Genomic DNA, 14,504 nt, shown 5'->3' on the forward strand with positions numbered 1-14,504 from the left:
TGTCTGGGACATTCTTAAATGTTATTTTACTTCTAAATCACTCTATTAGATTTCCTGCTTGAGTGATTTGTGAAGAAAACATTACATATATATTTTTTTCTGATTACCAAACAACATTAGACACAAAAGTCTACTTGAAACTAGTTTACAGTTTAAAAACAGGTCTAATAACAGGTGAATGCTGAAAAATATGCAAACAAAATGGCAGACATGAATGACTTCATTTAAGGCATAATTGCTTCTCATCAACCCAAGAAATCATGCAGAAACAGTCCCTGTTTCAGCCAGCCAGAGAGAGACTGGAGAAATCACTCAGGCATGGATTCTAAATGGAAGGTCCACTCCTGGGTCTCAGCCAGGGAACTGCTCCACACACAGATCCAAGCCTAGGGACAATAGTCCTTAGAATCACAGTTCACCATAACAGATAATTATACAGCAAGTAAAACAATAAGGTATTTTGGCCTTTCAATGGATAGACTAATTGTGGACTAGGGAGTTCTGCCTGGGAGGCATAAAACACACCCCTCTGTGAGTCATTTTATTGTGGTGAGGAGTGGCATGAATTTTGTGGAAAGGGATTTTAGGAACTGGTGAGTTCCATATGTTGTTTTTTGCTGTATGTCTCAGGCACATAGCCAGAGTTTCCACGCACACAGCTAGAAGCTTTTTTTTTTTTTTAATTCTTCCCACTTGCCCATTTAAATGTTTTAAGGAACATTATATTTTTTTCCTCCGGCAAACTCAGTAGCAGCAATTATTTTTCTCTTTTAAGCATAATAACATTTCAACTTGGATAAGGTGGAAAAAACTATATTGGTCTTTTCAAAGGGAAAATATGTTAAGATTACATATTTTATATATGGTTTTCATATCAATGAATGCATAACACTGGGTTAAAATATGCCCTGAAACTATTGTGTACCATTTGTTTTCTGGATTGTTTGTAGAGACAAAAAAAAAAAAAAAAAAAAAACGAAGAAGAAAATACATGTAGTTCAAGACAGAGCAGCTTTTGAATCTTTTTAAATGTGTCATTCTGTTTTATGCTCAGCCAGTTCTTTTTCTTCTCCTTAAAAAGATGACAAGCAAGCAAACTCTTTTCTAGCAAATAAAAGTGTTAGTTCTTGGATGCCATGCAAAGAGTGCAAATGCATAAGAAGGCTGACCTCCTGCACTAGGAAACAAGTACTCTATCTCTGCAATTTGTGCAGCCCCACTGCCAGCCAATTAACTCGAAGTTGAGTTTTGACTCAAACTCATGACCCTTCAATCCCCACAGTCATGTGTTACATCTGGTATCATTGAATTAGTCCTTCCATTTTGGCTTGCTTTTTTTTTAAAAACCGTCCACTTTCTTTCTGCCAATTTTTTTTCTAACCACTAATGATGATTCAAGAAGCTTTCTACAGTATCTGCATATTTGTTTGTTTTTGACTAGAGCTCCCTTGGAAAAAATCTGGCATACATTTTTTTTTCTAAGAATACCATTCAATTCTGCATTTCATGATACCCTTTTTTCCTGTTCTGTACTATAATGGTGACCATTACATCATGTACCCTGAGGGCTGTGCTTAAAAAGAGAAAGGATGGTGAAATTAGCAAAAATAAAAGGAACTCCCTGACTTGAATTCACAAACTGTGCTTGTTTTTGTTAAACAGAACAAAATCTGCGGTGACGGTAGCAAGTTCAATAACGTGTAGCGCATACGTTTTTCTCTCAGCTAGAAAGCACCTTCCCTAAGAAACGCTTTTAAAATATTCAATGTAAACTACTGAAGATACTCATATTAAGTACTCCCCAAGCTGTGAGTACATTTCTTGTTTTATTTTTAGTGTTTTTTAATGGAATACTATTTATTATCTGAAACCTCTTTGCCTCCCAATTATTTGTAAAATTTTGTTTAAAAAATTCTGATTAAATGAAATGGACCAGTTGATTTATTCACTTTTCCAGAAGTCAGACCTGAAGAAATAGAGAGCTGAAAGTACATTTAGACATTTTTATTCAGTATTGCTTTTCTAAGAATCTCTCTTATGCTAGGAAAGTACAGCAAATGGTAGCTGCGGTCGGTAAATACATATCATTCCAACGGTGAACGTGTAATCAGTCCTTAAGGGCTTAATACATCCTTTTTTCCCCTCATCATGTCTACACAGGATTTTCTAACTCAGCTATTGTATGTGCACTGCTTCATCCTTATGTCAGTATATCTCCATGTAAGTCTTCTGTTTGCCTTTTGAAACTAGTTGAATGTATCTTCCCTCACATATACGCACACACATATGTATGTTTGTGCGTGTATGTATGTGTGCATATGTGTATCCAAAATAAGATGAAAAAAAATTATACCCATATCAACCGTGCTAGTGCGGTAAAAGTGGTCACGTTTCAAATGCTTTTGTGCACATAAAATATTTTTCTGGCTATTGCATGAAAGTATGATAACATCATTGTATCATATACAGCAAGTTTTATAACCACCACTGAAAAATAAATGCATTATTATTGAATGATGCGATATTTAAATATAAAAGCAGTTGAGTGCCCTATCAGTTTCCTCTTAATATTTTGCTGGTACGAATGTTTTTCTGACTTCTATATCACACATTTGCTAAAATGAGCTCTGCTAGATATCAGTTTGAACACAGGCACAATGTGTCTCAGTCAGATTCATAAAACAGATAGCTGAACTAGAGTTTGACTTTTGACATCAACAATCTGACTTCAATATTTCTCCACAAAAAGAGACTTCTGACTCTCGTCGCTGTTTCAGTGTGATGGATAGCTTTTCAGCTGCTGACAGCAGTGAATGTAATAAATGTAATCATCCACACTGGGGGCTGAATATGTCTATTTTTTAAGTTTTCCGTCTTGTGCATTACGAATGACAAAGTAACACCTGCACTATATACAGTCCCTCCTTTCCTACAAAACTAAAATACAAAAATATTATTATAAGTTGCCTATGTATTAATACTTCAGTGCTAAATAAGCTTTTAATTACCTACATTTGTTTCTTTTTTCTCTAAGAAACACTTGCAGAGACAGAGCTTAATTTTAGCTCTGTTTGACTTCTCTGATCATCTGGGTTTTCATTGTCATTGCTTCATAATAATTTAATGTCATATATAATGACATAAAACCAGAGAAAACCACAGAAGCTGCCAATCTGAACTGATCTAAGTGTTCACTAGTATAAGCATAGAAAAGCCTGATTTGTTTGTGCCAACAACATTCAGCGTGGTCTGTAACTGGGCTAGTGTTCCTTCGCTATTTAATTTTCAAATAGTCTTTCAGTGTACAGTGTAGCTGCTTAATCAGAGTGTTTTATCTACCACAATTAACAAAATGAGTGAATGTATATATTGGCAATACATAAAAAAGTATTAAATTTATGTTTACCATTTTGTCAGCTAAACATTTTACCATCCTGTTTTTTCCTCTCACTTCGTCTATAAGCAACTATTATTATGTTTGCTACTGAAAGTGTAGAGCTGAAACACATGCCTAATTCAAAATTAGTTCTAAACTTTCATTAAAAAGCTTTGCAGAGAAATATCTTTTGTTAATGAAAAACTTATTTGGAAGCACATAAAGCCATAGTTTGCATTTTCCCCAGTCTCTGAAAGCAGTGACTTATTTTACTTTACATCTAATTAAAAGTTTATGGAGATGCAATGGATTTTTGTGCAAATTAGAATTAATTAGAGTTATTAAGAAGCCATGAAAAGAAGGATTTGAGAAATAGTGAGAAATATTATTTAAACTCTAATGGAATTCAGCGAAACCCACAGGTCTATTACAGGTCCCTGATTTGCCAGGATCACTGCAGGGAATCTAACATTAATAAGCACACTGGTAATTAAATCATTTGTTACTTTGTCTGTAATGTTGTAATGTTTCACTGATACTCTGTCAGAGCTCTTTGTGCAGATCAGAGCTAATCAAAGGTAATCAATTTTCAGCATTTGAAAAATCTGTAAATGATTATACATTCATCAGATCATTTAGTGGAGTGCAAGGAAAGTGCAATGCAATTAATCTTCCTGCATGAGGAGGAATTACCACCACAGAATTCAACAGTTATAATTAATTTCATTGTCTTGCTGTGAATTTTGATTGCTTTTCTTTGGACTGTATAGTACAAATGATGATTCATTGCAAAGTATTTGCAAAGCAAACACACCAGTGTGCTATGCAAATTAAAGTAGCTGTATAACAGATAGGTTTCAAACTTCCTATTTACTCAGGGTTGTTGAGTACTAATTTGCCAAATAATTGCTTGTTAACTTTATACACTCTTCCTCTGAATATTGAGATTGGTAACCAATATAAATAGAAAGCACATGCTGTTTGATATCTCATGGTAAGTGTTTGAAATACTAGTTAGCACTTAAACTTGTATTCTACTAGGAAAAAACCACAATTTACAACATTTTTTTCTCAAGCCATTCATTCTACCTTCTTTAATATTATATTTTGGGTTTGTTTTTTTTTTTTTTTTCAGTGTGAAGTTCACTGAAAGACAAAGGAATTGTATGGCTTTACTACAAACAGCCACATAAGCTTGAATCAGAACATTTTGAAACCACGATTGCTTTAATACTAATTTTCCTTCATTCTCATCATTAAATGCCAAGTAACTTTTTCAGGATATTATCAAATTATAGTAGGCAGTATGACCATTTCTAGAAAATTGGTCTGGGTGTCAAATACCACTGTCAAAAGCAAATGTTGTTCTCAAGGTTCTCATACCAAACTAGAGCCTACCTAAAGGAACTGGAGTGCTGAGCAGATACTTTAGCTGCTGTAAATTCAGTTATAGGTCTGGAATTTAATTTTAGACTTTTGTACAAAACTAGATGCTACAATCAATGATTTGAATGATTTGCTTATTGTTAGTAAAATATTAACAGAGAGATGCTCAGATTTGAGGAATGCCAAAATTTCATTCTAAAAGGGCCAATTGATTTCAAAAAGTCTTGAATTAAGCTTTGCAAACAGAAATATAAGAGTAATAATTTATGCAGAGTGGTAAGAATGTGTAGCTGCAAGCTATACATTTAATATACCCATTGATTTTTAAGTAATTTCAATCTTATTTTAAAAACTATAATATTTAATGAATATTGGGAATTATCTGCAAATATCTGGTTAGTCATTACTGGCAGCATAATATGTTATGTGCTGCTTAATTTATAATCAGCTGGAAGCTTTTCATTGAAAAAGCTAAAACACTACGATACTGCACTATTTTGCTCTGTACAAATGAGGTTTGGTAAGAGTAATGTGTAATACATGTACGTATGTCTACGCATGTATATATGATTATGCAGCATATATACAATAAATATTCTTCAAAAGCCAGTTCTTCCATTGCCGTGTTTATGACAACATCATGAATAACACATGATTTATTTAAATTTAAACACATGATATCAGAAAAAAGAGAGACATTTCAAAGAGAACGTGAAGATGGAATGACAGTCTTCTTTCAATAATAAATAGGAAAATTTAAACATTGTACAGATAATTAATGTAAGAGACTAACAAAAGACAGAATGAGAGATGTTCAGAATTGAAAAGTGCCAAAATGGGGAGCTGTAAACCCTGATTGTCTAAGTATTTCTGAGAGCCCTGGAAAATGCTTAGAATGAATGTACACAGAAGTTTGAGGCAAACTCATTTCATCATTTCAACCTACTTGGCCATGACTAAGTCAATAGGCTGAGTCTGACTCAATGTTTGCAGTCCACAGCTGAAATTACAGACATATAAATCTAGATATGAAGTAAATACCATTTTCAGAATTTAATGCTGAACAGGAAAAGATTCTGATACTTATAATCTGTTCTGATAGCTCTCCACAACATGCGGAGATTTTTTCCTATTGCATGTTTTCTTGTATCAGTGAAAACTAAAACAAAGACAAATCTTGGAATTTGGATAACAATGCACTGCACATATACCAGGAGTCCATGCTGTTACTGTTTTCAGAAATGTCTATTTTTTATATGTCATCAATAGTTTCATCATCTAAAAACCATTGACGTGCACATCTCAAAAAGAAAATCTATTCTTGATGGATATTTAATTTATACTGGTTTTATATCTTTCCGTGAAAATTCCAAAGACTGCATAATTGTACTGGGAATCTTAGAACAATAAACCTTTCCATGTTACAATGAAAACATTTTCTGGCATTTGAGCTGGTTTGGACTATCCTCATAAAAGCATTCAACAAAGACTTGTTCATGACAACTGCAGGGAGAAACTACTGAGAACAAAATATTTATGTGCTTATCAACAAGAATTTTCATTTGTATCTGAACAGAGGCTGAGAGGTTAAAGTGAAAGGCACATTTTCCAACTTGTCGAGTTTGTTTATCTTACAGTCATAAAATCTTCCATATTTTATTAGGGATGAATCAAGGGCAATCAGCATGATATTATTCAATTTCGACTGGAGGTCTATAGACCTTTTATTTCTTTATTTCACATTTGTTCTTGGCCATGATCTTCCTGTAATGAAGAGCCTGAAAATGATGATTTCCTCAGGTAAAATGAGAAAAAAGTTATATTATTATATTATTATAAAACGTAATGTCTCCCAAACCTACACACCCATATTCTACATTCTTGTATATAGGTACCAATGTTTTCTCCTCATCTTTTAATAGATATACTGCTTCTTCATTAAAATTCTTCATTTTCTCTGACTTTATGGAAGACTTCAAAAAATTCAGATTTGAATGAATGATGAATGAAGAGAATTGTCAATTTAGTGTGACTTTAAGGACATCCCTGAAATGTACACTGACCTCTTGTTGGCCCTATTCAGTACACTTTTCTTTGTCATCATAACCTCTGTAAATATCATGGAAACCTGCAGCCATGTCCTCATTCTATCCTCCAAGCAGTTTAGCTTGTCTGAATTGCACTGTGTTCACTTTTTGTAAGTAAAGTATCCCATATTTAAGTTCATTTTTTATTATTTTGCTTTTTCTTTTACTCCTTTCAATGATCTTTTATTGTCAAAAGTCTAGATTTCTGCCGAGTTTGTGAACTGCACTTGTCAGAGTATTGCCCACAACTTTGGGTTCCTTTGTTGAAGCTGTAGAAATAAAATGAATAGTATAAAGGCTTGATGGCATCTGTGGATAGGAAACTCATTAAAACCCTCAGCCTTCTGTTTTATTTCTAACCACATTGCCCTGTGGGATTTCAAGGTCTTGCAGGATGAAACCAGCAGGACTCATTACTTCTAAAACAATGTTTAGAGTTCTATTGGTGGTGGAATGTTCTGCCAGTCAGGTAAAAAACCTAGGCCTTTATCCTTCCTGGGACAATACCAGGCAGCTCAGAAGCTGCTTGGAAAAGTCATGCCTTTGAATGCAACTGCAGGTGTTGCTCCTCAAAGACTGTTGGTACCCTCCTATGCACCCTTCAAAGGAATAATAGAAAATTCACTTTGGGATTCAAATGGAGTCTAAGAAAATTTGAAATAATAGGAACAAACTTTTGAGACTTCCTACATTTTTCCCACGAACCTATGGACCATGACTAATACCCTGAGGGCAAAAAAACATCCTTTTTCCCTCTTACACAGGCATAGAATTCATGGTGTCAGATAAATAAGCTTCATGACCTCACCTTGTTTAAGGCTACCATTCAATTACTAGCAAAGACTAGTTACCACAGTGGGAAAAGAGTGTGGCATTCTGATTGCTCACATTAATTAGAAATGGTGTAAAATTTATATCATAGAAGAGTAAAAAAATTTAGAAACTCTCTTCACTAAACAAATTAAAAACATTCAGCCAAAAGCAAATAGTATTAGTTTGAACAAACTGATGGCTCACATTTTCTGTGTGGTTAGAAAAAATATGAGAATAATTTTAATATATCATAGAAAAAAGTAAGGACCTTGCAAGCATGGAAGTGATTTAGCCTCCTAAAGTAGTTTCACAGCTGTAATAAGTAGAATTCTTTTTATAGATTTTCCAAATTATTTATAAGTAATATCTGAAAATTTCAATAATTTTTAAAATGTCTAATGCAATAATAATTAATAAATTTTGTATACCAGAAAATGTATTTATTAAAAAGTATAACTCGACCACACATTGAAATGCTATTTAAAAATTCAATGTTGCAGTTATATAAAACAATGTGAATTATCTTAAATGTGAAGAATAGCACATGCAAAACTTAACTGATAGATGATATCTTTTGAACTTTAAAATCTGAGCAAACATGTTTTAAAGAAAAAATGCTTAAACCACAAACTTTATAGATTATCAAGTTACATAAAGATCAAATTCATGTAGTTCATAAAGCAGCAAGACAGGATGACACTTGGAAGAGCAGAAGAGAGCTGAACAGCAGAATATCTGTCTTGTATCTAAAAATTAGATTCCTTCAAGAATAAGAGTAATGTCTAATAGCTACATTACCAACACAGAAACTGCAGAGATGTTCTCTTTTGACCAAGTTTTCCATCAATAGACTTATAAACACATATCCTAATGAATAAGTGTCAGTATTTAAACATTTAATATCTCGAAAATTAAACATAAATGTACTGGGTTTTCTTCTAATCAACTTCCAAGATGACTTTGCCAAAAAAATCCACCATTGGTAAAGCAGTTTCTCCTTTTGTTTTTGTTTTATTTTCTGACTTTATGTCAACTCCTGGAGTTCTCTTGTAGTATCTCACTGTTTTCAATTTCTAAGGCCTTCTTTTTCTATAAAAAACATCAGTAAAAGTCCAATCTGTAAACTGCAGACTTGTTTCCTTGAGGTTCAGGGTTGCATACTCTAAATACAAGTGGGTTTAAAGGGGTCACATCCTGCGAGGTTTATTTACTTAGAATACGAAGTTCTTCCTTTTGCCTATATTTACACGAGTAACAGGAAACCATAGCATTATTTCTGGTGGTAAATGAGGGGGCTGAAGAGTATTGGATGAAAACAAATGATGGCCCTCAAAAGAAGATACAGTTGGGAGCTTTGTGCAATTTTTTCTGCATTACTGCTCCCACAGGACCAGCTGAAGAGATTACCAACCCCAGCCAACCCCCGACTGTTTGTTGCCATCCTCTTGCCAGAGAACACTCCCTTGCCAGATCCACTGGTTAAATTACTTGTGTGATCACTCCCTAATTTATTTCAAAGTGACTTGGTTAGCAAAGCAGGCAAGAAGAAACTATCTATTATTTCAATGGTTTATGGCTCATTTTAATTTTAATAGCCTAGAAAGCAGTCTTAACAGCAGCTCAGCTGGGAAAACTAAGGATGGCAGCTACTGAGAGCAGTCTTAGGCTGGTGAACTTCAGCAAATGAAAGAGAAAATATGCTCACAACATGCAGATTTAAACCAAGGTCCAGCAAAATATTTAGGCACCTCTGCATTTAAAACACCTACATCACTCTACTTCTTTAAATGGGGCTACTAATAAACTATTACCTCTGACAATTATGTTATTTTTGGAAAATATATGTCAGAGAATGATATTTATATAATGTAATTTTATTTATGAAAATTAAACATCATGTTTACATAAACCTCCTAAGCTCTTCCTGTAGTCAATGGAAGACCCAGATCCAGAAGGGTAATTCTCCAGCTATCTGAGAAAGGAGGTGTCAGCTGCCTTCTGAAGATGTCACCACAGAGGAGGGTCACCCCTTAGGTTGGAATATGCAGCCATCTCTTAGGCTGCTGAAGCTAGGTGAACTGAATTGTATCCTATCTGTACCTCGACAAGTGGGCTTGACAACCACAGCAATGTTATTTCTGGAAAAACATTACTAAAAGGGACAATCATTTTTACCAATGCCATCACTCCCTTACCATCTATTTTGGAAAAAATATTATATAGTATCTAGTGTTCATTTATATATTTATATATATATATATATATATATATATATATATATTACTGCCATTACTTATTACTTTAACTTCCTTTATGTTGGTAGTTTCCCTGGTTTCAAATAAAATTTTAGATTGCAATTAGCTTTTCTAATAATGTACACTGTCATGCAAAACCCATAAATTTCTTGGGATTACCTGCATAGATGCATGTAAATTAGCTGCATATATATATCTTTACATATAGAGTCACATGAAAATAGACATTTTTAGAAATATAGAAATGCCATTAAATGCTTAGCGTATAGTAAAACAAATTTTACAATCTCAGTTTGAAATCTGCTGTCCATGTTTATTTAAAAATAACTTGCCAGAAAAGATTCTAACTTTCTGTGGTCTTTAGTAGTCTTTGTTCACACTCAGCATACAAAAGTTAAAAGATTTTTAATCATCTCAGAAACTCCTTTCATAATTTTAAATCAATAATATAGTACAGCTCTCCTAAATGCTTTATTCACTTACAGCTCAAATCCAGTGAGTTTGCCAGTTAGTTGTCAAGTTCTCAGGTGAAGATGAATTGAAAGCTTTTCAACAACTAATGGAAAACATAATAACAGATTAAAACTGAAGAAGGATGACTTCATTAAATCATCCCTCTTTTGACAACGTTCATTTGATTTCGCAAAATGACAGAATCAGAGAATGGGTTGGAAGGGACCATCAGTGGGTCGTTTGGTCCAATCTACCTGCTCAAGGGTGGCATCCTGGAGCACATGGCATAGGATTTCATCCAGATGGATCTCAAACATCGCCAGTGTAGGAGATTCCATAACCTCTCTGGGAAATCTCTTCCAGCGTTCAGCCACTTGCACAGTGAAGAAGTTCTTCTTCACATTCATGTGGCATTTTCTGTGCATCAGTTTCTTCCTGTTGCTTCTTGTCCTATTGCTTGGCACCACCAAGAGTCTGGATCCATCCTCCTAACACCCTCCCTTCATATACTGATAGACGTTTATAAAGTCCCCTCTCAGTTGTCTCTTCTCAAGGCTGAACAGGCCCAGCTGCCTCGGCCTATTCTCATAAGAGAGATGCTCCAGTATTTCAATTATCTTTGTAGCTTCCCGTGGACCCACTCCAGGAGTTGCTTGTCTCTTTTCTACTGGACAGAACTGGACACAGCATTCCAGATGTGGCCTCAATTGGGCTGAACAGGGGGGCTGAACAGCATCTTTTGTCCAGCTTCCAATGTTCTTTGCAACGTACCACTGACTTTCTTGCCCTACCAGGGCACAGTGTTGGCTCGTGGACATCTTTCTGTGCACCAGTACTCCCAGTTCTTTCTCTGCAGAGCTGTTTTCTAACAGATCAGCTCCCACTCTCTACTGGTGCCTGGGGTTATTTTTCCCCGGGTGCAGGACTCTGCACTTGCCTATGTTGAATTTCAGAAAGTTCTTCTCTGCCCTTCTCTCCAAGCTGTCAAGGTCCTTCTGCAGGTCTGCACAGCCCTCTGGGGTATTGACCCCTCTTCCCATATTGGTGTCACTAGTGAACTTGCTGAGGAGGGCTCTGCACCTTCATCCAAGGCATTGATGAATAAGGTAAACAATACTAAGCCTAGTACTGAACACTGATTTGACACTTACTACATTATTTCTTGCACATCCTCCACATCTGAGGTCACATTTGCTCAGAGGGAGAAACTTTTCTGACATTGGTTATTAACTCACTAGTAGAACTATCAGATCCATTCACTAGTGCTACTATAGTATGTGGTGTTTAAGGCAGAATGACATTCTTCGTTGCTCCATCATAAAAATTACCAGACTGAAGCAGGGGGTTAATAAGTGACTACAAGAGTAAAGACACAAAGCTGAAGTGCCTTAGAGGCTAGTTACCAAACTGTATAAATGTGTACAAGCAGAACAAAAGGATGATCCTTTACTCTGTGAGTGTATTTTAAACAGAAATGGAAGCAGACAAATGTGCATGCCAAAAATGAGAACAACAAAGTAGTGAGATTGGTGTGGTTCTTACACTAACAAGTGGGAATTATTTTTTCTTCTTGACAGAATTAAGCAAGATCAGAAATTGTATTTTATAACAGCATTTTTCCTTATTCATCAAATGAATAATTTTAATGTATCAATACACGATGTAGGATACAATTCTAAAACCTTTTTTGTGCTTTAGGAACCTGGAATCCGTGGAAGCTGCCATATGGGGGAACACCATTAGAGAGGAGCACAGTTACATTAAAAATTCACAAAATACAGAGTGTTTTAGAACATGAAACATAGATGTAGTTTAGTTACTGAAAATATATATATTCGTGGTGCAGTCTCATTCTAAATGGATGCTGATCCTTGCTACAGGCTGCAAGTTTTCTGCAGTCAGCTGTGGATGTGATAGGTCTTGCTTTTACATAATCGTTCTGTCTTATCTGTAAGCATCCCTCACTCGGACAACTTGAGAGGCATTAAGGGTGTGTGCAGATGAACGAGTTACCCTCTGAACTTATGTTTCTCATACTCTGCAAGAATTGCCTGCAACACACTTTTATGCTGCATTGTACCACTCAGAAAGAATACAAATATGGAGTAGATGACAGGAAAATAGTTCATAACACCTTATATTGCTGATAAGGTGTTTTTCATCTTTCTGTAGCTGAGGTTTCCTGCTATCTCCTTCCTAAGGCCAGTTGCTCTTACTCTGTTGTGGTTTACTGGTCGCAAAATGAAAAGTAAACTTTCTTTTCTTGCTTATAATGAATAAAAAATTTAATCAAATTGATCAACCGGACTTCAGGTTTCTATGCCTCTACAGTCCTGAAATACTTTGTAATGATCTTAATTAATAAATCCAATGCTGTGTATATGTATATATAGATATATAGAGAGAACTTTTTAAAATACTAATGCAGTGTTATCTCTATACTGTGCAGTTATAAAAAAGTTATTCCTTTGCTGAGTTACCCCTGCCCAGATAGTCAAATTAAAAATCACAATTCTGTTAGAAATGACAGAGAACAAAAAGAGAGCATGTTAGAAAATATTAAATCATGCCACTTAGTGGATTGATACACACAATTAAATAATTCAGGTCATAAGTGCTCATGACTGTCTTGCTGACAGTAAGAAACCACACAATAATTTATGGAATGTTTTCCATCATATCCAACCAGCTGTAAAAAATTACTTCCATCCTGATGGATAATGGCCTTGATTATCTTCTATCAAACTTATGCCATGTAATATGCCTAGGTTTGAAATAAATTAATTTTATGTTGTTAAGCTTCAATACCTGTCCCTTAATATCCTGAGAAGGTCAGAGGTGTCATCTGGCCCTGAATCAGTTTCTTCAAAGGTGCTTCAGTCACCCATATCAACCCTATTCTCTCACTTGTTTCCTAAGTTACTGCTCTTTCTCCTTATTGGAGTCACTGACCTGCTGTGTTTTTACTGACAAGGACTGAACTGACTCAACTCCCTTAACAGAGGAAGAAAGTGTTTGATACCTCACAGGAAATGCTGTAAATTGGTTTAAGCAATAGTGAGGCGCAAAACTTCCAGAATGTAAAAAAAATCTGGTTTCAAGTGTTAACAAACCTGCCTTTTTATTCACAACTAAATCTACACACTTTTATTGCAGCTGGAGCTGCTACATTGTACGAATAACTTTTTTCTTTTTTTTTATTTCTTTTTTATCCCAGAAACTGGGGAAATCATGGTCTGGAGGAAAAAAAACCAATAAAAATCAAATCTGTGCTAGATTAGTTTTCATATATAGCAGCAAATATAGACTTGTCTGATCAGGAATTTTGGCATTCTAGAATATCCTGAAAAGAAGTATGTGCCTTTTTCAGTCATTTTTTTGAAAGCAGAACTGAACTTAGAGTGTTTCTTCTTCTTGTCACATTTATTAATCATTAAAGTTTCTGACATGTTTTCTTATTATTGTTTAATAGTAATGTCAGTGTTAAACCATAATATAGGTGTATACATCTGTTGTTTACTCTGAAATGACTAACTACCATATATAAAAATTCATATTAAAAATAAGTGATAACATACCAATGAAGTAATGATTTTTAAAAGCCCTCTGCCTTTGAAATACATTAATATATTTAAATAAGAAAGGAGATCACAGTTCCGTATCCTACCACTGACACGCAGAGAAATAAACAAAATCGAGTTGGAGAACAGACCTGCACAACATACGGCTCAAGGACTTTGTGCAGCCTGCAGAGCATCTTTTCTAGCACGCCAGCTATTTAGCAGCAATGTGCACTGTCAGAAAAAGCAGGGTGTGCATCCTGGCTGGGCTTTCAACCAACCCTGTAGCTCAAAGCAGAGGATGGAATGTGCATCTCCTGGCCAGGCATGTGGGTGGGTGGGTGAACATTATTTACAGAAAGGGAAGGGCGAGAGACACTGGGCAGTCATGGCAGAAAGGGAAACTCACTGAGAGCAAGGCAGGTTCTTCACTATAGCACAGAAAGGACCTCGTCTTAATGTACAGATTCCAGTTGTTTACGTACATGTTTCAGTAATTTCAGAATTACACCCATCCTTGCCTCCATAATGCAACATCTGAATTGAGTCTAGCAAACTCCCAAGGTGAATGAAT

This window comes from Passer domesticus, chromosome 6 (assembly GCF_036417665.1).
Source record: "Passer domesticus isolate bPasDom1 chromosome 6, bPasDom1.hap1, whole genome shotgun sequence".
In the NCBI taxonomy this organism is placed as follows: Eukaryota; Metazoa; Chordata; class Aves; order Passeriformes; family Passeridae; genus Passer; species Passer domesticus.